At 38.4% G+C, this 22,586-nt stretch overlaps 1 protein-coding gene across 5 annotated transcripts in view; it reads right to left on the reverse strand.

The window, feature by feature from the left end:
- Add3 (adducin 3) overlaps positions 1-22,586 on the reverse strand; it is a 107,492-nt gene that overhangs the window by 42,732 nt on the left and 42,174 nt on the right. The window contains exon 1 of one of the 5 annotated variants that reach the window (XM_028875055.2): positions 7,400-8,162. The exons of 3 other annotated variants lie outside the window; for them this stretch is intronic. The gene's annotated coding sequence lies outside the window, so the exon portion shown is untranslated. Of the gene's footprint in view, positions 1-6,813; positions 7,131-7,399; positions 8,163-22,586 lie in introns of those variants that run through there. One more of the 5 variants, XM_028875053.2, reaches the window with a different exon arrangement.

Raw genomic sequence — 22,586 nt, forward strand, 5'->3', positions numbered from 1 at the left:
TCAAGCCGCAAACCTAGAAACACTATGCATCGGTGGCCATTTCTAGAAGCCAGAAGAGGCATGGCCTAGATTTTCCCCAGAACCTCTAAAACATGGTTCTCAATCTGTGAGTCACTATCCCTTTGGGGGTCAAATGACCCTTTCACAGGGGTCGCCTAAGACCATCGGAAAACACAGATATTTACATTATGATTCATAACAGTAGAAAAGTTGCAATTATAAATAGCAACAAAAATAATGTTATGATTGGGATTCACCACAACATGAGGAACAGTATTAAAGGGTGCAGCGTAAGGAAGGTTGAGAACCAGCGCTCCAAAGGAACCAGTCTGCAGACACCTTGCACTTCAGGCCTCCAGAACTCTAAAAGAATAATAAAATGCTGTTGTTTCTAGCTATCTAATTTTGTATTGTGTTATGATAGCACTAGTAAACTAATCTATTCCAATGGAATTTCCATCCTAATATGTACTTAGGGAACATTTTACTCTCCTAACAGTGTGAAGAGCACACTTCTGTAGAATCAAACTCCGCCGAACTAACAAAATCCATTAAAGTAGTAATCTGAACAAAACATCTGATATAAAGACAATGTGTTTTTCCACCATGCTGTAACCTTTGCTAAGTACATCAGACTGAAAAGTATCCAAGGAAATGTGAACCAAGAAAATGTTATCATATTAGATTCTGAACAAAAATATCTTTGTAAAACCCTGTGAAGATAATTCAAAATGAATTCCAATCATAAATACAAGTTGCAACAGGTTTTTCTGCTTTTGCCATAGCTGAAATGTTAAAGTACGTATCAGATCAAAAAATAGTAGTTTGAAGAAATGTCCTTTTCACTTAAGCAAGGGTGGATTTCAAATGTCACTTGTTCAGCTTACATGCTTGCCATGTATGCATGCGTTTCTGCGCTTTTCTCTACATGAGAAACTGTTTATACCATGTCTGCAGCTTTAGCTGCATGCTGACTCTGGTCCCTCGGGTTATGAGAAACTGTAAGAAGCTGGCTTAGTGCAACTTAGTGTCAAGTTCATGTTGTTACTGGATCCCACGCTGATAGCTGACTTTACTTAATTATTAAGAAACAGACAAAAGTGTTGCTGAATCACTAATTTCTAAGACCCCCTAAATCATTCCTGAGTGACCTAAATCCCTTCCTTATTTTTCTACTGCATAATTTCAAATACTCAAATGCTAAACTTTCCCATTGCTTCTCTATGTGGACTTCTACCAATTACCACCCTTTGCCAAAAGAGCCCTGTCCCTGTGTTCTGCCTACAGGCCAGGGCTTGACAAATCCCTCAAACCCACTGTTCACGTAACTGGGCTCTTTCCAATTGCCTTTTGTTAGAAACTGCCCTCTTCTCAAGGGTTTATTTACCTGAATTCTAAATCTTTGTTCAGCCACTCTGTTCCATTTTAGTCTGTGTTTTCACCAAACCACACTGGAATAAAAATACAGCAAGAGGGGAAATGTTCACTAAGTAGCCAACATTTCTTGAGCTCCCATCATTGTTTAACTGCTTTAATGATGGAGTGTGTTTTGAGTCACTGAATCTCATAATAACCCTGAGAGGTGAGTGTTGTTATCCCAACATATTGATAAGGAAATGTCTTAGCTACCTTTCTATTACTGTGAACAGACACCATGACCAACACAACTTATAAAAGAAAGCATTTAATTGGGGGCTTAGGGTTTCAGAGGGTGAGTCCATGACCATCATGGTGGGATTGTGGCAGTAGGTGGCCAGGCATAGTGTTGGAGCAGAAGCTGAGAAGTAGCTGAGAGCTTGCATCTGATCCATAAGCAGAATGCAGAGAGTTGGCCACCTGGAATAGTGTTGGCTTTTTAAATCCCAAAGCCAACCCTCAAGTGACAGATCTCCTCCAAGATCACATCTCTTAATTCTTGCCAAGCAGTTCCACCAACTGGGGACTAACCATTCAGACATATGAGCCCATGGGGGCCATTCTCAAACTACCACAGGAAACAAGCAAAGATGAGATATTATTTACCTAAGCTCACACTCTGGTGTTTGGCTCTAGAACCACAATTCTCTTTACCTCCACTTATGTTTCCCAAGTTTGAGTCATTTAGACCTAAAGTTGTTAAGGTCTTTTGGCAAATTTTTTCAACTTCTTTTCCTATCAAATCAAGGTTCCCATTTTTAAATATGGACTCTTTTGTAAAATAATGTCCCTCCTGGAGCTTCAGCACCCTTCTCTGCTTTGCTCCTTTTAACCATCATGACTTAGTATGTTCAGCAGTTACTGATGGTCCAATGGATTCTGAAGCCCAGCCAAAGTTTTTTTTTAGAATAATACTCAAAACAAAGCAAATATTGGCTTAGCTATGACACTTGTTGTTCTAAAATGTTAATAGCCTATTGTCCACTGTGGTTGTCTCAACGAGATAATACATTGAAAATCAGCATTTCCTGATAGGAAGTGAATTCCCACTGTGTGTCACAGGACTCTAGGCAAACACTGGGAGGGTTGCGTCAGAGCAGAGTAGTGATGAATCTGTTTCTGTTCCCTATCTCTCTCTCCTTTGCTTCCTCCTCCTCTTTATCCCTCTCTTTAAAATGATTTCTGCTTCAGCTCAAGCCATAATCTATTTGTCCGTTTTGCTATTGCTGAACTGTTTTCCTAAAATGACTTCAAATGTTTAAGCAAAGTTTGTTCAACATCCTGTAGACAGCAGCATCCTGTATATTCCCAACCACGGAGAACTTCCTTAGTTGTAAATGCCACAATAGATGGAATAATTGACAAAGAAGTTATCAGGATGTGTCCTCAAAGCACAGTACATCCCATTTCCAAGCTTTCATTTCATATAAGCAATTGTTTAAAGAAACCATGTATGAAGCACAATAATCACAAGCTTCCCTATCTTTTTATTTTAGTAGGAACAACTGAACTTTAACTTACTAGTTCAAGTACTACAACACTATTTAATTGCTTTAGTTTGATTAGTAAGGAGTAGTCCCTAGCAGATCCTCATACAGAAGAGCACTGTGATAGGACTGAAACTGCTCTAGCAGACCTTTAAAAACATTTAAAATGTACTTTGTCTTCATAAACTCAAACTTTAACAAGTTTCTCTGCCAACTTTTATAGGCCAGTTGATAATAGAAAACAACAAAGGAATAGGAGTCAGGCATGGTGCCACCTGCCTATGATCCCAGCATCTGTGACTGAGACAGGGGGATTAGGAGTTTCAGGAAGGCCTGGTCTATGCAGTGAGGCCCTCTCTCAAAACAAGAAGGAAGAGGAATGGTCAGGAGATTGCAGTGGGGCTATCTCAGTCATCAGGGCACTCACCATGTACACAGCGCTTGGCTTCTAGGACAGTAATAAACTTGCCATTTATATGCTAGTCACCACAGAAAGCAGTAGTAACTTAACATTGGGTAAACAGCAACCTCTGATTTTAAAGTACACTTATTTAAGGTATACCAAGCCTTCCACCAAGAAGTCAGTGCAAGACACACACACAAGCACAGACACTCCCCTATTTCCAGGTCTTCAGAGATGCCTTACCACACAGCTGCAACCACAGATGCAGTTCTTATGTCATTTGCTTAGAACAGCTCGCATCCAACTCAGTGAGATGAAACTGAAACAGGAAATGCTGGACACCTTAGGTATGATGCGGCAACAATCCCAGCCCTTGTTACCTTTTAACTTTCTTGGCAGGATAACCCTGTACAGTTCACTTCTTAGCCTGCTTCCTCAGCACTAAGTTAGAAAACTGACCACATCTAGTAGTGATGATTTTGGCATTCAAGGAGACAAGGAGGAGAATGAGAGGGTTAAAATTTAAAACAATTTTAAACATAGCTCTTGAAGCTAATTTGTAAAGCTCTATGTCACATTTATTTGTGTGTGTACACATACTACAACAAGCGAGGAGGTCAGGGGGTAACTTGTAGGAAGTGGTTTTCTCTTTCTATCACGTGGGTCCTGCCTATGATTGAATCAGGTCATCAGGCTTTGCTGCAAGTGCCATCTCACTGGCCCTTGGAGCCCAAGTTAAAGGCCCTAGGATTAGCTCTTAAAGGTTGGGGCTCATTAAAGTTATAAGGACCCACTTTAAAAGCAAGTGTCGCCCTGTATTCTTTTCTCTCAACTATTAAAGTTTGGTCAAAAGATTTAGTTTTACTTCTGGAATGGGTTTTATAATATTGAAAAAGAGCTGTCAGAAAAGGACAGTTTCTGTAAAAATATAGAATAATATTCAGCTGTCTCATCACCTCCTTAAACTTTCAAATAGTTTAGGCCATATGGCATGTCAAATAAATTACAAATAAATTACATACAGTTTAATATGATATATAAAACATTATATATAAAACATATATATGTGTTTTATTATATATATTATGTCTTTTATTTCAATAACAGAAATCTTATATAATTTGGGTCCTGTAAGTTAAATCACTATTCCATCAAAAAACTATGTAAATATTAAAGCTGAAAGGAACATTAAAACTCATTTATCCAACTTCTCAATTTACAGATGGTGAAAAAATAAATAAAAAGAAGCTAAGTGACCCACCCGCAATCCCATAATTTCACAATCAAGTTACCCGACTTCAAATCCAACATTCTGTAGATGAATTTCTACATTCTTTTCTTTCCCTGTTGTACTGAAAATTATTCCCCTCTGGAACAGTTCTTATCCTCTCGTGCATGGCTGAGTAGGAGGCCTACTCTTGATTGTCTAATCAGATGCGAAAAGGCAGGTGAGGGATTTCTGTTCTCATGAAACACTGTCATCCTTCACAACAGTCCACGGGCTCTGTCCCACAATGGAGGCGGAAGAACTGACAGCAGAAGCACATCCAATAGAAGGAATGTATGAGAAGCAACTTGGAAATAATCCACATAACATCAAAATAAGAACGCTCAATCGGGAGCCCATCTGAGCATACACTGAAGCAGTACACAGCACTTACTAGACAACTCCTTAGGAAGTAGGAGCTAAACACACAATAGCAGGTATAGCTTCACTTTACATGGATTTTAAACAGTCATCCAAGTATTTCAGTAGAAACAGACACATTCAGACATACACATATTCATTGAAAATTTCTGGAAATATAGAAAAGAAATTATCCTTTGGGAAATAAAGTTAAGGGGACTAAGGTAGTAAAGAGACATTTTGTCACACATTCTTTTATATTCCTTCACCTTTTTACATGTGCATTTTCTCTTTAAAGGAACACTGTAATGAAAAATTTGGTCAATATAAAAACATTTAAGGTATGTAATGACAATGATAAATAGCAACAACAACAAATGTACATTAAAGCAGAGAAAAGGACTATAAAGCCCTGGGCAGCAACTTCTTGGTAAGGAAGGTAAAGGAGGGATTTATCACTGAGAATCTGACAGTTTATACCTAGTCATACTTACCATTATAGCTACTTCTCTAGAAAAAACCTTACAATCCTTTTCATACCATAGTCTATCTATCAGTTTTCATGGATAAGCTATGGCATGAATGAGGAGAAATTTGTTTAGCATTCCTAGAGCGAACAGGGTTTGGGGAGCAAGTACGTAAGGCAAGGTAAAAAGTCACTATTTTTTATATTATGTAATTATCATAAGAAAAATAAGAGTGTTAATAGAGATACTAACTACTGATTTTTAAATAAAGGTTCCAAATAAAATGAACTTTAAAATAATCTAATTAAACATTTACCAACAAACTGGATGTCAAATTTTACTCTGGCACAATTGTAAAAGCTCAAGTCAAATTCTCTTTTCCTACAAGTAAAGGCACAGCAGAGTTGTTCAAATGAAAGAGAAAACAGCAGACTGTTTTCTGTATTACATGAGAAATTTATTTCCAAGGTTGAATGATAATGTGTGGTTTGGGTCTTGATGCAAAACACATTGGGGGGCGGGAGTTTAAAAGCCACTTAGCCAAGTCCATACAGATAATAACTGCATACTGAGTACAGAGGATGTTCAAAGAAGTTGAACAGCTACACCACACGGGCTGGCCTCATTTCCACTTGGAATCCATTTTTTTGATGGGGAGGTGACATACAGTCAGATCTGCATCCTAGATAATTAAAAAACAAATGTCCTAAATCCCTGACAGATACATTCGAAAGCACAGCTTTGGTTTTCCTGTCATTTATAAGAAACCCTGGATTGGGAGCTAAACAATCTTTGCTTAGTTCTAACACACTCTCTATTGAGGTTTCTGGACAAGTTTGTGTCATTACAAAGAGATTTAGGGTATTCTAATCTGGAAAATATCTAAGGGGGCTAATCCAAATCCCTAATTTTATAGGTGAAGAAAGTAATGTCCAAAGTAAACTTGTCTTGATTGCATTCTTCAGTGATATCAGACTTGACTTTATTTTTCCCTTCTTGTTAAGTTAGAGACAGCTAACTTAAAACAAGTAACAAAGAGGAAGGTGAAGCAAGGCAATGGTGGCCAGGAAGTTTAAGAACAAAAAAGATGACACAATGTCACCCCAAAAGCTTTACAGAAATCCGCCAGTTTCAACATTCAACTATGATTTCGACTAAGGCAAGCTGTTAAACTTGCTTGCATTAAATGGATGTGTCTACCCCTGAAAGAGTACACAATGAACAAATAACACAAGAACAAGTCACAATCTCAGCCTCTCTCAACATGCCCGTGTTGGTCAGTGAATAATTGAATCCTTTACAGACATTTAAAGCTCAGCTACAAACAAAACCCAGACATCTGACGAGAAGGTTGGGAAAAAAATGCTCAACATGGACCTCGCTGAACAATAATTCTCCTACAGTTCAACTTACCATCCACGTCACAAATTCTAGAGAACACGGAGGCACGGAACCGGCGGAACTGCCCAAGCATGGAACAGAACTTTGGGCTGCAGCCTGTCCCAACTCTTCCAACAAATACCCAATAGCAACAGGACAAAGCATCATTATGACAGAAATAAAGGGCCTTTAGAGGCTGCCTTTTTTTTAATTCGATGAACCCACTCTTATACACAAAGTTCATGCCACGATGTCTCGAAATGCAGTACTGCCCAATTATGCTAGAAAAGTGACTAATAAATTCAGTACAAAACCCTTCTTTAAACACTTTAATGTTGGAAAATTAGCACACTTGGAGACTACTAGTATTTTCCTCCCTTTAAAACAGCCAATGACACCCACAAACAGTTAAAAATAAGAACAAGTAGATAAATAGTATAAGAAAATAAAAAGCAGACAAATGATCTAAAAGAAAACAATCAGTTGAGTGAGAAGCCACAGTTTACTCCCAAAGACAAGTACTGCATGCTATTAGTAATTGGCAAAACATTAACCATCGGCTTTGTTTCCTTCCTAAGCTGGTAGCTCTAGGTATTACAATACATAACCCACTACTTACAAAACCCCCGGAGCCTCTGTACATTTCTTAAACTCATTTTCATGTGGCAATTCTGATGCAATGCTGCCCTAAAAATGATCTTTGTTTTAAACAGCAAGCTATCTACACGGTGTGGTTAGTGCAGGGTGGAGCCCACTCTGGGGGAAACAACACACCCAGACAGATTTCAGTCAGAGCAAATTGCACATTAATATTGCCACATTTCCCAGGGCCTCAGAGTCAAAATTCATTGGTTAATTCCTCCCAAAGTAACAGAGGAAAAGTCCGTGTTTGGAGATCAGCTTTCCTGCCAGAGCATGAACTATAGGCTGATTTCTGTTTGAAAAGAGACAGCCCAGGCAGCTCAATCCACACACTGGTAGGTGGAAGTGGACTACTGTAAAGGAAGTCCAACCATGCTAGCTTCTAAGTTTAGCAACTGCAGTTTTTGCATATCTCAAGGTGTCAGAAACACAGCTTGCTTTAGAATATTACTTAGGGGACTTGAACACAAACACAAACTATCCATTTTTTCTTCCTCACCACTTCTCTACTTTTACCAACATAGAAAAAAATAAAAGCATTACATTTACAATTAGCAAGAGTTGCCTTCAAAGCAAGGATGTCAGGCTCGGTGGGTAAAGTCACTTGCTGCTAATAAGCCTGATGACCTTAGCTTGATTCTTGGAACACACATGGTGGAAAGAGGTAACCGACTCCCACAAGCTGTCATCAGTCCTCCACACATGAGCCTCAGCACATGTACGAGCCCACATACACAAAACATACACACATAATACATATAAAAGAAAAGGGATGTGATTTTATGGACTTGCTTTGGTATGTCATTAAAATGTATGCATAAAAAGAAATTAATTTTGATGACAACTAATATGCATTATATTTCAAAATTTTTCTACAGTCATCTATGTAAAAATTTTATAAGAATTTTAGTTTAAATTTTTTTGTATGACTTTTTTTCCAAATAAGATATTCTATGGAATAAAAATGCAAGTACTATATTAAAAAAATCTGTTTAGTTTTTCAGTATTAATTTTATCACTATATAATAATTTATTTAATGTTATTTTTAACAAATACCACTTTTGGCATATGTACATTCAGAGATGCAAGTTAATTTTTCATTCAAATTCCATAATCATACAATTGAATAGTTTTCTCTGATTAAAATATTCAAGCACATTTTTTTTTTTTTTTTTTTTTGTCTGTTTTGTTTTTTTTAAGAAGGATTTCTCTAGTAGCCCTGGCTGTTCTGGAACTCACTCTCTAGACTACGCTGGCCTCGAACCCAGAGATCCAATTGCCTCTGCCTCCTAAGTGCTGGGATTAAAGGTGTACACCACCACCACCTGGCTAAGCATGTTTTCTTTCTTTCTTTCTTTCTTTTTTTCTTTTAAAGTTGTCATGGATTGTTTACACACAATGTAAAACAAACAACAGAAAAGGTTTTGAGAGAAAACCAGAAAAATATGTTTAATGAAAATATCATATTATTTTCAACAACTGTTACCCCTCATATTCAAAGAATAAATTACTATGGAATACTGGACATCTGAGAGATGGCCTGAAACACCCTCTTTAAGGATCTAATGAAGGGGGTACTCGTTAATCTAGCTTTTCTTAGGTTGTGAGGTCACCTCTAACAAATAAAAAGTAATCATTCCAAAAACTCCTTTTGCAGTGCAAGTGCCTGGTTTAGTTATTTTTCACCATACATTAATTATGAATCACCTACTCCCATCCTTTGCTCTTCCTTGTCCCACCCCCAACACTGAACAACTCAAAGGTGCCAGCTGGGTATTAATTAGAAGAATCTCGTCTTGATACTTTTTGGATTTACACTGCTGGAAATGTCTGTTTTCAAGTCAAAATTCACTTTCACAGCTGCAAAGGAAATGACAGGAGAAGAAAAACACAGCCAATACATATCAGCAATTAATTCCATCCACAACTGCCCAGCTGTTTGTGCATGGAGGAATCAGTCTGTTTCCTTTTGGGGCTTTCACCACTGAAAATTGATACTGCACATTCAGAGACACAAGCTGTTTGTAACATGTCAGGAATGTGCACAAGATCACACAGAGTTGAGAGACAAAATGAAATCCAGATTCAGTTTTCTTGGAGCTTGTCAGTATTATTTCATAGTTTTAAAAACTCAAAAACACCCCAATCACAGAGAGAAGAAATACATTAAAAGAAATCTCATTTCTGAGTATTACCCTTCCAATAGAGAGGAAAATCTGCCAATGATATTAGATTTAGTAACAAAAATAGACACACTGATTTATTGGTATAGACAAGGTGTGACATTCTTAGGAATCCACATGCCCCTAAGATGTTAAATAAGGCTAATATTTTTTTGAATACACACACACACACACACACACACACACACACACATCCCCCCTAGACATTTAATGTAAAAGTCATCAGCAAATGGTATTCATACCACAATCATGCAGTAAAGCAAGTTTTTCTAGTTGGTTCAAATATTATTTGACATCCTGTCTATTTCAGAGATTCACATATATTTATAGATCCAGTCTTCTAGGGTAATGGTCAAGGAGTGAAAATTTTCTTTCCTTTCACTCATCAGCTTTGTGGATTTTAAGTAAGAACCCTCTTATTGAGTGACAGAGGGCTTAACAATCATAGTATGGATTCATGCAACTCAAAAAGTTAATCTCTGCCCCCTCTCTGCCCTTCTCCTCCAATTTTATCTGAAATATTTGTCATTTAAATATTTGTAAAATACTATTGTTATATTTTCCTGTATAAAATAAATTATATTTTCAGTATATAAAATGATTATGACTAGTTATCATGAAAGTTAAAAGAAAAAGATGGCATTTAAAAAAAAAAGAAACTCAATTGAGTCCTAAAAGCCTGAAGCTTCATTTGTTAAATAAATGCATTTTAAATATGTGGTAGACTGGAAAATAGAACACACCACCAAAAACAGGGCTTTTTCCTTCCCAGTAAATGTCTTCTAGTTGAAGACATACAGGGGAGGAAGAGAATTTAATCTCTGCTCATATGACATTACCTCTAGAAGTATGGTATAACCATTAGTGACTAAAACTTTGTCTGGCAAATTCCAGCTCTGTAAGACTCTCGGGCTAGCTTCAAATACCCAGGGGAAGGAACTTCCTCACCTATGAGATGGGCTAAGGCAAAGGGGTCCTGTCTTTATAAATTAATAAGCTGCTTATTGGACTCAATCCATGATGGCCTCTGGACTGGGGCTACATTAGCAAGAATCTTCATTAAGGCCACTGATAAGAAATTTTAAAGTGAGTATCCAAAAAAAAGCTTATTATAATTTTAAATTTTATTTCTAATATTTGTGTGTGTGTGTGTTTGTACATAAATATGTACACATGTGTGTAGGTGCCTGTAGAGGCCAGGTATCTGAATCCCTGGAGCTGGAGTTATTGATGGACCAACTGGTTGTTGGGGACCAAACTCAGGTCTTTTGGAAAAGCAGAATATGCTTATGAGCCATTTCTCTAAGTCTCTTATATTTTAATTATACATTTACTATTTCATCATAAAATGTTTAAACATACAGCAAATTTGAAGGAATTTTATATCAAGCATCATACAAACATTGCTTAGGGTCTGCTCAGAACACTGTAGTGTACCAGTTTTGTCACATCATCTCTTTACTCCTCTATCCACCTATTCATTTTATTTTTAGTGCAGTTTAAGGTAAATTAGAGGCATCAGTACATTTCTCCCAAACACTTCAAGTTACTTCACTAACTACAGTTCATTATTTTCTTTCAATGTAAAATTTACATAATGATATTTTAAAAGCTAAGTGTACCTCGATGACCCTAATTCCTATAGAGCTATGCAATATTATCTGTATCCCCTAATTTTCCCTCATACTTCTTTCCAGACAGGTCCTGCCCTACTGCTCCAGAAGCAATCTCAATAGCTAAGCCTTTGAGACCAATGCATTAAACTATCCTGCTGTGCTATATAGCTTATACTTGGGTCACAAAGAATGACAACTGGCAGGTATGAATCATCTAGATGGGAGGAATCTAAGAAGAGCTCACAAGTTAAAAGTGACTATAGACTCAGCTACTTCAATTACTCAACTTTGTAAGTGAATAAAGCAAAATTTAGACTGTTCTGATTCGCCTCTTTAGGGCACTCAACTAGTCAGTAGTTATTGGAAAGGCAGAAACCTGATACACAGCTCATGTAGCAGCTCTTGCTCCATTCTAGAATGAGCTCCACCTGGGGCCTGGCCATGGATCTCTGCATTGGCTTCCATCAGTCATAGGATGACAGGGTGTTTGGCTACCCGATCACCAGAGTAGGTCAGTTTGGTTTTTGGTTTTTTTTTTTTTTTTTTTTCTTTAACTTTTTGGTTTGAGGCAGTTAGATTGCCCTGGGTGACCATAAACTTGTTCTGTAGCTTAGGCAAGCCTTAAGTTTGCAATCTTCCTGTCTCTGCTTTCCAGGCCTGGCTAGAATCCTCTATTCACTGTTAAAGCAGATAGTGGTAAAATTGTATCTGGGAAAAGAGAGAGAGGTACTTCCTTTTTGCTACCAGAACTGGAGTTGGGGAGGCACAGATTATTGACTGTGTAGTGACTAGATATTATGTAAATACTTTCCCTTTAACTGTCTGCATAAAAACTCATTTTGCCTAATGTGGTCTTCCTTTTCTTCACCAAGGAATCAAGGAAGCATTCTGGGCCTTATAAATCTACCTCTTTCTTAGCTGACTGAGCTAAGTTAAAGCTCCTTCATCTATGTCTCCACAGTTGCTTTTGTCTAGACCAGTGGTTCTCCATATTTCTAACACTGCAACCCTTTAATACAGTTCCTCATGTTGTGGGGGCCCCCAATCATAAAATTATTTTCATTGCTACTTCATAACCATAATTTTGCTACTGTTAATGAGTCGTAAATATTTTTAGAGAGAGATTTGCCAAATGGGTCATGACCCACATGTTGAGAAACAGTGGTCTAAACATTACATTACAGAACTCCTCATGATGGCTAGCTGCTCCTCTTCTAGGGACTCATCTACTTATTTGGAAGCACTTGTCAAGTCTAGTCCAGAGCCTCACTGCTGGAATCTTCTGTAAGTGCATAATGAACGAATGTATCTTGGAACAGGTATTCAGTTTCAACCAAGCAGCAAACTAACTAAGGTGGAACACTCACCAAGAAGGCAAAGCGCAAGAAGAATGAAAAGCAAAACACTAACGGGACAGTGACAGGCATGGGACAGTAAAGTAAATGAGCAAACATGTATGTCATCAGAGAAGCACCACTGGAATAAGGGAGACCGTTGTGTGCTTTACATACAACCCTACAGGAAAGATTAAAACCAGAGAGGGTAAGCAAGTAAGGTCACAAAAGCAGTGGAATCAAGATTAAAAACAGACATAGGTAGGCAAGACGTCTTCACACTTGCCATCAAACCTGATGACTTGAGTTTGATTCCTACAATACCATGGTGGAAGGAAAGAACCAACTTCCACAAGTTATCATCTGACCACACATGCACTCGCTCGCGCGCACACACCCCACAATATATATATATATATCAACTTTTAAGTGTTTTCTTAATCATAGACAATTTTTTAATAGGCCAATTTTATACTTAGTGTGAAGACTTTTGATTAAAGAAAACTCAGTTCTGGGGACAACCAAATTGTACAAAATATTTAGCTGAGAGAGTAAAATTCAAAGAGAGACAAAGTCTGGGCAAAAAGTAGCCAAAGGCAACGTGCTGTGTTCCATGTAGGGTCTGCCGTCCAACAGCCTGAGTCAGAGATGCTTCTGAACTGTGGGAGGCTCAAGGCAATCCTTGGTAACTTAGGAAGACAAGTCGCCTCTCTGGGTTTGTGAACTGCAATTCTTGTCTGACAATTTCTCATCTGAGGAAAACACTGGCTTTACTTGTCCCATGAAGATAGATTATAAAAGGTGGCTACCACTCCATAGTTTATAAGCCTCAAGCTTCACAGCCCTCTGCTGACCTCCAACATAGCACTCCTTACACCTATTCATACCTTCTGTTCACTGGTATACCTGACGCTCAGCTACTTAAAGGCAGGGCCTCTTAGCAAAATATTATGGATGATAAATGATGTATGTCCTTTGCCTCTCTAACATTTGCTACACTGCTAATTGTTAAAAGAGATAATCCAGAATTCAAAAGGTAGACCACACATAATGGTGAATACTTTTAATCTAGCATTCCGGAGGCAGAGGCAGGTAGATTTCTGTGAGTAACACAGCTTGATCTATCTACCATGTTTCAGGCCAGCCAGAGCTACATAGTGAAACCCTGTCTCAAAACAAACAAAACCACTGAGAATTTTATTAAAACTCGATAATTGTGTTAAAATGTATATATATAAAGCCCTCTATAATTGTGAATGATATCAGCTTGGATTTTAGGATGTGGTTGTTTCAGTTTTGACACAAGGGTCTCAGCCTGTAGTCCTGACTGATGTAGAACACTCTGCTAGCAACGAACTCATGATCCTTCTGCTTAAATCTCCCAAGTGATAGGATAATAGAAAGAAAAAAAAAAAAAAACCCAGAACAAAATAAAAACAACAAAAAACCAAACTACACAACACACCAACAAAATTCAAAACCCAAAACAAAACCATAAAAATGCACTATAGCCATAAATATGCAACATACAATTTCCTCTAATATTTTGTTTTCTAAATCATTTCTGAGGTATTCTGCTCAAGTTTTAACGATGACAACACAATGAGGAAGTTACCTTCTTGAGGTTTTGTGCTCAGTGTTCACTACTGGTTGGGTAGGCCCACTTGTTCAGCAGCTCTAAAGAATGCATTCATCCTGCAATTGCTTATTAAAATATTACCTGCTTTGAGCGATTGCATGCAAGGATATGAGGCCATGGAAGAATTTTCATATTGCTTTTTCCATGGAACAAATCACTTTGAAATGTTTTACACTTTCAATAATTTGTCCTTGTAAATGCTCTTTTTTTCTTTTTAGTCTTAGGGAATGTATTATTATAAATGGTGGTTGTACAGGTCCTCCTCGAAGCAGATCCAGCACTGCTGTCTGTCAGCAAGGTTGACAAATGACAACTTAAGTAACCATCTTAGCAGGAGCTTGAGCTGCAGAGAACGCACTGCTACTCATAAGGCCACACCTCATCCTCTGACACTGACATCACACTGTTCCTGAGGTGCATGAGACAGAAAAGAGGTTTAGACACTTTTCTCCCACGTCTACCCTCATTCTTCAGCCCATGCACAACTCTGTCTTCAGTGAAAAGTATCTTGAAGTGTTTTCCCATTCTATAGCTGGTAGATTTGTCAGCTACTAGGCAAATTGGTAGCATGATAGGAGATTTCATCACAACCAAACCAAAGCAAAAATGTTTTATATATATCTCTGATTTGAATTTTGTCCCCAAGTATTACTAAAGTTTCAACTTGCTCTATGGTAAATCTATGCTGTACTTACCAAATGGTCACTCTGAATTTAGATGTTTAAAGTTATGTTTAAAGTCTAAATTGGTAAATCAATTTAAACCAATAAAATGTTTCTTCTCTACATTCTGCTTGAATTCATCTATTCTACTAACAAGAATTTATTTCACACCTATTATGCACCACAGTAGAGCAGGTAGCATGGAAGAGACTACAAGAAACAAAATGAGAGAATGCTCCAACCCTAAAATGTTAGTAACTTAGTGTATATGAGGAGGAGAAAACTTCTTAAACAATGGTAGTACGTTGTGCTATTGTAGTGCCATTCGTGTATTATAGATTCAGAGGAAAAAAAGCATTGGGAAAGGTTCCAAGGATGCTACCTTGGAACTTGATTTAAAAAGCATAAATGCTATGTGAGGGGGAGGGAAAAGACATGCAAAGACAATATACTTCAGTTTGTTTTTTTAAGACAGGGCTTCTCTGTGTAGACCCGGCTGTCCTGGAACAAGCTCTGTAGACCAGGCTGGCCTTGAACTCAGAGATTCACCTGCTTCTACCTCCTGAGTGCTAGGATTAAAGGCACCCAGTTGACAATATACTTCTTAAACTTGTATTTTATATACAGCATTACTTAACATTAAAATATGACACTGCAACTGATATAAAAGAAACTGTCACTGATTAACAGTTTGTAGTGGTTTGTATATTTTTACTTATAAGAAACTTATAATCTATTAGCAAACTACACAACTTTGTGTCATGTGCTTTTACTTCCACTTTGATCTTTGACCCATATGCTAAGAAAAGAAATCTAAGAGTCATTTACATGCTGTCTGGGAACAATACTTGTTTTTACCCTGAGTTAAGCAATCTTATAAGTAATTCAGGTCAAGGATCATGAAAGCTGGTCAAACTCTACTCTGCCACATAGTCAGCACCACAGAAAGAGGCACAGGAATGTTCTAGGTTGGCATCAGGGTCAGTAGACTAAGGCCCACTCACTATGGGAAAGCCCAGCCAGTCAATGGACTAAAGACCTTCAAGGCATCAAGCATAAGCATGCTAGATTCAACAGGAAGGGCTGAGAAGAGGGAAAAGACACTGTTAACAGAGTGTTTAACAGGCACCTGAGAGATGAACTTCTATGGACTGTTAAAGAGAAAATCTGGAGTGTGCAGGGAAGGTAGCTAAGTGACTGAGAGCCACAGGCCTAGTAAGGCTTTCAGTTTGACTCTGAGCTTTGAAAAGGGGTGGGGTGGGGGTGGGGGTGGTGCTAAAATGATGAAAAGGACCCTTAAAGGTAAAAGGACTTATTCCAGATTACCAACAATTAGATATTTTGATCAAGCTATTTTTGATATGAAAATTTCATAATATTTATGTTCATACATCAAACTATACATGAGTCCCCCATTTTAAAAAATTCAAACATGATGATCATTTGCAGCACACATCAACATGAGAAAAAAACTACTTACAAAAGAGAAATTAAGGGAAAGTTATTTATATTATGTGAATTCTTTAGTCTTTGCCAGGTTCTTTTAAATAGTAACCTCCTGCATTTAATCACATTTACTGGGGTGCAGCCAACTTTGGGGAACAAATGGTTTGCATAAGAAAAGCCACCTGTGATTTACATTTATGAGCTCACACCTGTAATATCTAAGCTCTGACAAGGGGAAAAAACTATTTTGCCTTTTCAACTGTTCACACAGTTTAATCCTGGAGCAGGAATTTCTCGATGAAACATTTATCTTTAAGAGAGCATATAAGTAACTTCCTCAGAATACATAGAAGGAAAAAAATAGGTCACAAAAACAACTGCTTCTGAGGCTGTCCCAAAGCTGGGTGGAGTAAGGAAAGCCTCAGAAGAGACCAGGGTGGAGGCAGGAGATAAGAAGATCAAGTGTGGTGGGTCACACCCACAGGGAGCTTTGCAGCCGACTTCAAGGGGTGGGACATTGAGCAAGTGAACAATTTTGGTTTTGTTTAGCTGAAAGGTTGCACAATCCTACAATGAGAAGGGAAGCATAGGAGTGTTTCTAACACAGAACAAGTTAAGATGTATAAATAGCTATCTCTTTACAAGTATTTAAAAAATGAATGACCAATCATAGAAATAGGATAAAGGGAGTCAAGCAAAAATAACTGCATTTTTAGTATTTCAGAAAGGCAGTATGTACACTTTATAGAGGAAAATGAAAAAATGAGAACTTAGAGGAAAAACAAAACTCCATGTTAACTCAGGGAATTATCTATTATTTCATGATAATAACCCTTTTATTCCCATAGACTATGCCATCATGAAATAACAAGGCCTCAATAAGTTATAATGAAAAGAATTTGGGGTGTCTGGATAAGCACAGCCTTTTGTTGTTCTGATTCAAAATTTGGCAGTGTATAGCAACAACTCTCTTTCAATGGCTGGGCTTTTAAAATTTCTTTCAAGATAAGCAGGACTTGGCTCTGCTGGGTTCTTTCCAAGCTGCCAAGTTGTTAATCTGTAACAGCTCTAGACTCCTTTCAACTGATTCCTGTAGCTCCAATATAGCACGTGATAGGATGCTTTAACTAAAAAAGGAGGGTGGATGAAGAAGGCCCAACTACCTTTGGAGTTGTTTTTAAGCTCAATGGTAAAGGGTTCTACTTAGTATGCCTGAGGTCATATGCTTGACAACAGGAATACACATACACACACACACACACACACACACACACACACACACACACACACACACATTCCTCCTATCCCAAACCAACCAACCAATCAGCTTGTGAACTGGAAGCAATTATTACTACACTTTATTTCAATTGTGTGGCTAGAAGCCACAAGATGGATTTTAGAAAGGCCTTCTGTGAGAAGAAAATAACTTTTCAGTTTCAACTTTAATATTCTCTTTGCTACACTCTCAGAAAGGAAAGTTAATGAAAGTGAACACTTCGGGTTCTGTGTAACTGGAAGATTGCACAATCCTTCTCAATGATGAGGTACTTCAAGCTTTGGTGAGGCATTTCTTGTGGATGATTTACTATATTAATCAACTCTGCTCATTCTTCTAAGCATTAATTAATATTTGTCTACAGAATTGGAAAAAGGGCACCATCTATTCAGTAATGTTTGCTTTTCCTGTGACAAGAAATTTCAAGATGTACCCGATAAAGCAGAAAACAGTCGGGACACCTAGACTAACATTTTAACACAGAACAGAAGCAGCTCTTTCACTAACATTCTGGCTCAGATTAAAAACAAAGAGTGTAGCTAGGGCTCAAAAGAGGACTCTCACCTCTTCTGATGTCAAGTCACGCAGTAGTGCTTTGTGTCTGGTTTGGTGGGGAGTGTGGAGATGGAACCCAAGCAAGCGTTCCACCACCGAGCAAGCACAGCCCTAGGCCTGACACTGTTACTGCAGCAGAGTCGTGCCCAAAACTCCTGCACATTTAGTTACATCTCAATACAAACTGCCAAAAACTTACAAAAGGATTATGACAGCCCCAGTCAGGAACTCTATAGAAGCAGCAAGTGGAGGAGAGAAGGCAGAAATCCTTTCTTATTTCATATGTGTTTCAGATCATTTTGTATGCTAACTAAAGACAATTTTTAAAATTCACTAATAATTAAGGGTTGAAAAAATGACAAGTAGTCTGAATTATGAATTATATTACTAGTTAACAATGAACAAAGTCCTGAGAAAGCAGAGGCAGGAGGATTTCAAGTCCCAGGTAGGCCTAAGTTACAAAGTGAGACCGTGTCACACAAAGTTAGACAAATATGTCATCTGCCCACTAACTCGGGAACAAAAGAAATGTGAACACAGACAAACAAAAGAAACAGAGGCAGGTATGGTAGTACATACCTATCAGCCCCAGGGAATGGGGCATGGCTGAGGCAGGAAGATAGTTTGAGGCTACCTTGGGTTAGAATAGCAAAACCATGTTAAAAGAAAACCCTTCAAACACTCAACCCCAAATAAAAAGCCTTCTGCTTTTTGTTCTTCCCCAGAATGGTGAGTGGAAAATAGAAGACCTTTCCTGAGAACTGGAACAGGTCTTCTCTTAGGAGGATTTCTTCAACTTTACACCTGGAATTTACGTATCAGGTGGTTCAGAAAAGTCTAAGCCAAAAGAAGAACACTGTGTTGTCTTGGGCCCATGGCAATCTGATACACCTGGAGAAAGGGAACCAGAAACCTTTCTAGAAGAGTAGTGCTCAAAACAGATCGTCTTGTCCCAACTGAGGCTCTGGGGCAGAACACATGCATAGCAGATGGAGGCCTTGGGTTCCACCCTCAGTATAGAAAATTAATAATTAATAACAAATAAATAGATGGCTTAAGGACTCCCACAGATAGAACCCTGTCAACTTCAGAACTCAGAATAACAATGTACACAAGTACACATACTTCCTTAAACAAAACCCAGGAGAAAAACTGGGGAACAAAACTCCATCCTCCTCTCCAAGAACTGCAAACAATAGAATAATTAAACAATATAAAATAGGGAGTGTAGCTGCTAAAGAACTAACAGAGGGGATGAGGAAGAAGCCAGAGTCAAAAAGGGCAAGGCTGGAAACAGATTAGTAGCCCAGAGACAGGTCTTACCTTCAAGAGACGGACACACTGGCAGCAGACTTCAAAAGAAAACTAAAGACCAAACAAAATTTTCCAACTGCTAGCAGAAATAAGTGTTGGCTTGAAACTATCCAAGAAAACTATCTAGGTGAATGAAGAAGAAAATAACCGTGAGGAAGAGTGAGATGAAGAACGAATAAAATGGTAAATACATAATGCTAAAAATACTACATAAAGGGACTGGAGAGACGGCTCAGCAGTTAATAGCACTGGTTGCTCTCCCAGAGGACTTGGCTTCATTTCCCAGCACCCACATTGACAGCTTACAACTGTCCATAACTCCAGTCCCAGGGAATCTAATGCCCTCTTTTGTACTCTCTGGGTACCAGGCACAGATGTGGTGCAGATATACATACAGGCAAAACCCCATACACATTAAAAATAAAACAAAGAGCCCTCCTAAAACAACATTAACAATCCAGGCATGGAGATACATGAATGCCGTAGCCCTACTATTGAGACTGTTCTAAGCCAGGAATGGTAGCGCACACCTTTAATTCCAGCACTCTGGAGGCAGAGGCAGGCAGATCTCTGAGATCCAGGCAAGCCTGATCTACATTGTGAGTTGTAGGACAGCCAGGGCTACACAGAGAAAACTAAAACCAACCAACCAAACAAAAAAAACCAAACAAAAAACAAAATTATTCTGGGTCCTTTCTACTTGTCATTCAAGTTCAAAAACACACAAACTCCATGTTTAATTCACTATGTGTCTCCAACCAAGTATTTAGCTGTTGTTCATATTCTCATCTGGGCATGTATCCAACCTCTTGCTCCATGAAACACTGGAATACAATTTAATGCATTAGGAAATCAGAAAAACTAAATGAACGGGTGGGGGTGGGGAGGGAGAAGCAAACACATTTTCACACCAAGTACAGGATACAGCTGTGATCTGTCAAGCTTACAGGACTTTCTTTAGCTAACAGCAAGGTTACATGACTATCTCCTCGGCTGAACAGGAAGCAGCAATCTGAAAATACAAACGTTCCCAAGCTCCAGCTCTACTGCTCTCACGTCCCACTTCCCCCACACTCTCACCCTCTGACCTGGGCCTATGCAATGTGCCCGCCCAAGCCTCTTTGATGAAGTATCAGCATGGTATTTTGGGGAGTCCACAAGTAACCTTTAGTTACCATGTTCCCAAATACAGAACCCCATGGGACCAATGTGTTTGCTGTATTATTTGAATAAACAGGTTGTAGCAAGCATGACAAACTAGTTTCAGCTCTTGAGTCCATACCTGAATACCCTTCTGAAAATTGTTTCTGTGGCAACAAGTATAACTTAGAAATCAGAATTTTCCTTTTGCTCTTCACAGAATATGATGTGACGCACTTAATCTAGATCCCAGGCAACAGAGGTCAAAAAGGAGTATATGGAATTAAAATGTGATTTATAAATCATGTGTCCTACAAATTGCAAATTAAAAAGAAAAGTTAGTTAAGCAAAAAAAACATTGAGACAGTGTTCCAGGCACCAGAGCAATATGCACAAAAAATGGTCCATTTGGGGGCCAATGATAACTAACAGTAATATGGAGGAGTGTTCCCCCAGCCCCCACTTTAGAATAAATTACAATACTAAAAACAATCTGCTTGGATGCATAAATGCTGATTAAAGACCCCCTGGTGCATGGGCAGGAGTGTATGTTTATGTGATGATTATACATATATAAACAAGACAAACTCCAAACAAAGGAAATAGTTATGTGCTCGATGGGTATGCTTAGAAGACAGGAAGTGGTGAGCATTTTTAAAGAAAATGCTATAGAATTACTTTAAAAATAATACTTCTTTCAATGTCTTCATTTCCCAATTTACTTTTTACCTCAGAGGGCAACAGAACAGTGTTGCCCTGGTCCCCACAGGAAGCACCACCACCACAGGTCTGATACACAAAACAGCTAGCTCTGAAACAGGAAGCCACTGCCGACAGACAGCGCGCGCGTGCGCGCGCGCGCACACACACACACACACACACACACACACACACACACACACACACACGAAAGGAGCAGCACACACACACACACACACACACACACACACACACACACACGAAGGGAGCAGCAGCACCCATGGCAGGGAGAAGGCACTCTGCTCCAAGATTCTACCCTCTCACGCAGCTACCAGAATATGTGAACAGCTGGGAAATTTCCTTTTCATAGAAAAGGGTAACTTCTTAATTCAAATTAAAGTAGAAATGAAAAAAAAAAAAAAAGACATTCTACATTAAAAAAAAAAAAAGGGTGCTTCCTGAAGGCAAAGACAGCACTGTCTTTCCACAAAACGTAACCTACACATGACAAGCAAGCAGGAGACGTCTTTTCAGGAGGTAACAGAGAAAATAACTCAAGGAAATGCAGAGTTAGCCTCAGTGGGAGAATCATTTTCATCCAGCGGGCTATCTCAAGTACAAATATCCTTAAAAGGAACATCATTAATTCTACTTTATATTCTGTAAGGATTTTTATCTGTATTTTTTAAAAGTCTTTGATAATGTCATATATGTACATAATATTTTTAATCACATACAACCCCAATTGTCCTCTTATGTCTTATCTACTCCCTTTATCTATATTTTTTAAAATACGAAAATATATATTTTACATTTATTTAATATATATGTGTGTTTGGCTGAATGTATGGCTGTGTGTTCCTATAACTTGAGTGTGCCTGGTTCCCCTGCAGGCCAGAGAGGACCTTGGATCCTCTGGGACTGGAGTTACAAACAGTTGTGAGCTGCCCTGTGGGTGCCGGGAACTGAACCCCGATCATCTGAAGGAGTAGGCCCATTTGCTCTTAGATGAGCCATCTTTCCAGCCCCAATCTATAACTTTCTTAAATGACTATACAGGTTCAAATTTTCTACATATGCATACAAATTTCATCACTACTTTAGCTTTATTCAGATTATCTTAAAAACAATGTAAAGTTATACATTTTTAGTAAGTATATTTCTTTATTCTGCCAGTTTTCTTCTGAGTGCCTATAACACCATTTTGTGTTGGAGACATACTGGGGAACAAGCTATCTTCACAGAGCTTAGAAATGAGCTCATTTTCTTTCATGTGCTCACTGTTTTACTCATCAGAGC

The sequence above is a fragment of the Peromyscus leucopus genome, chromosome 1 (genome assembly GCF_004664715.2).
Source record: "Peromyscus leucopus breed LL Stock chromosome 1, UCI_PerLeu_2.1, whole genome shotgun sequence".
Lineage (NCBI taxonomy): Eukaryota > Metazoa > Chordata > Mammalia > Rodentia > Cricetidae > Peromyscus > Peromyscus leucopus.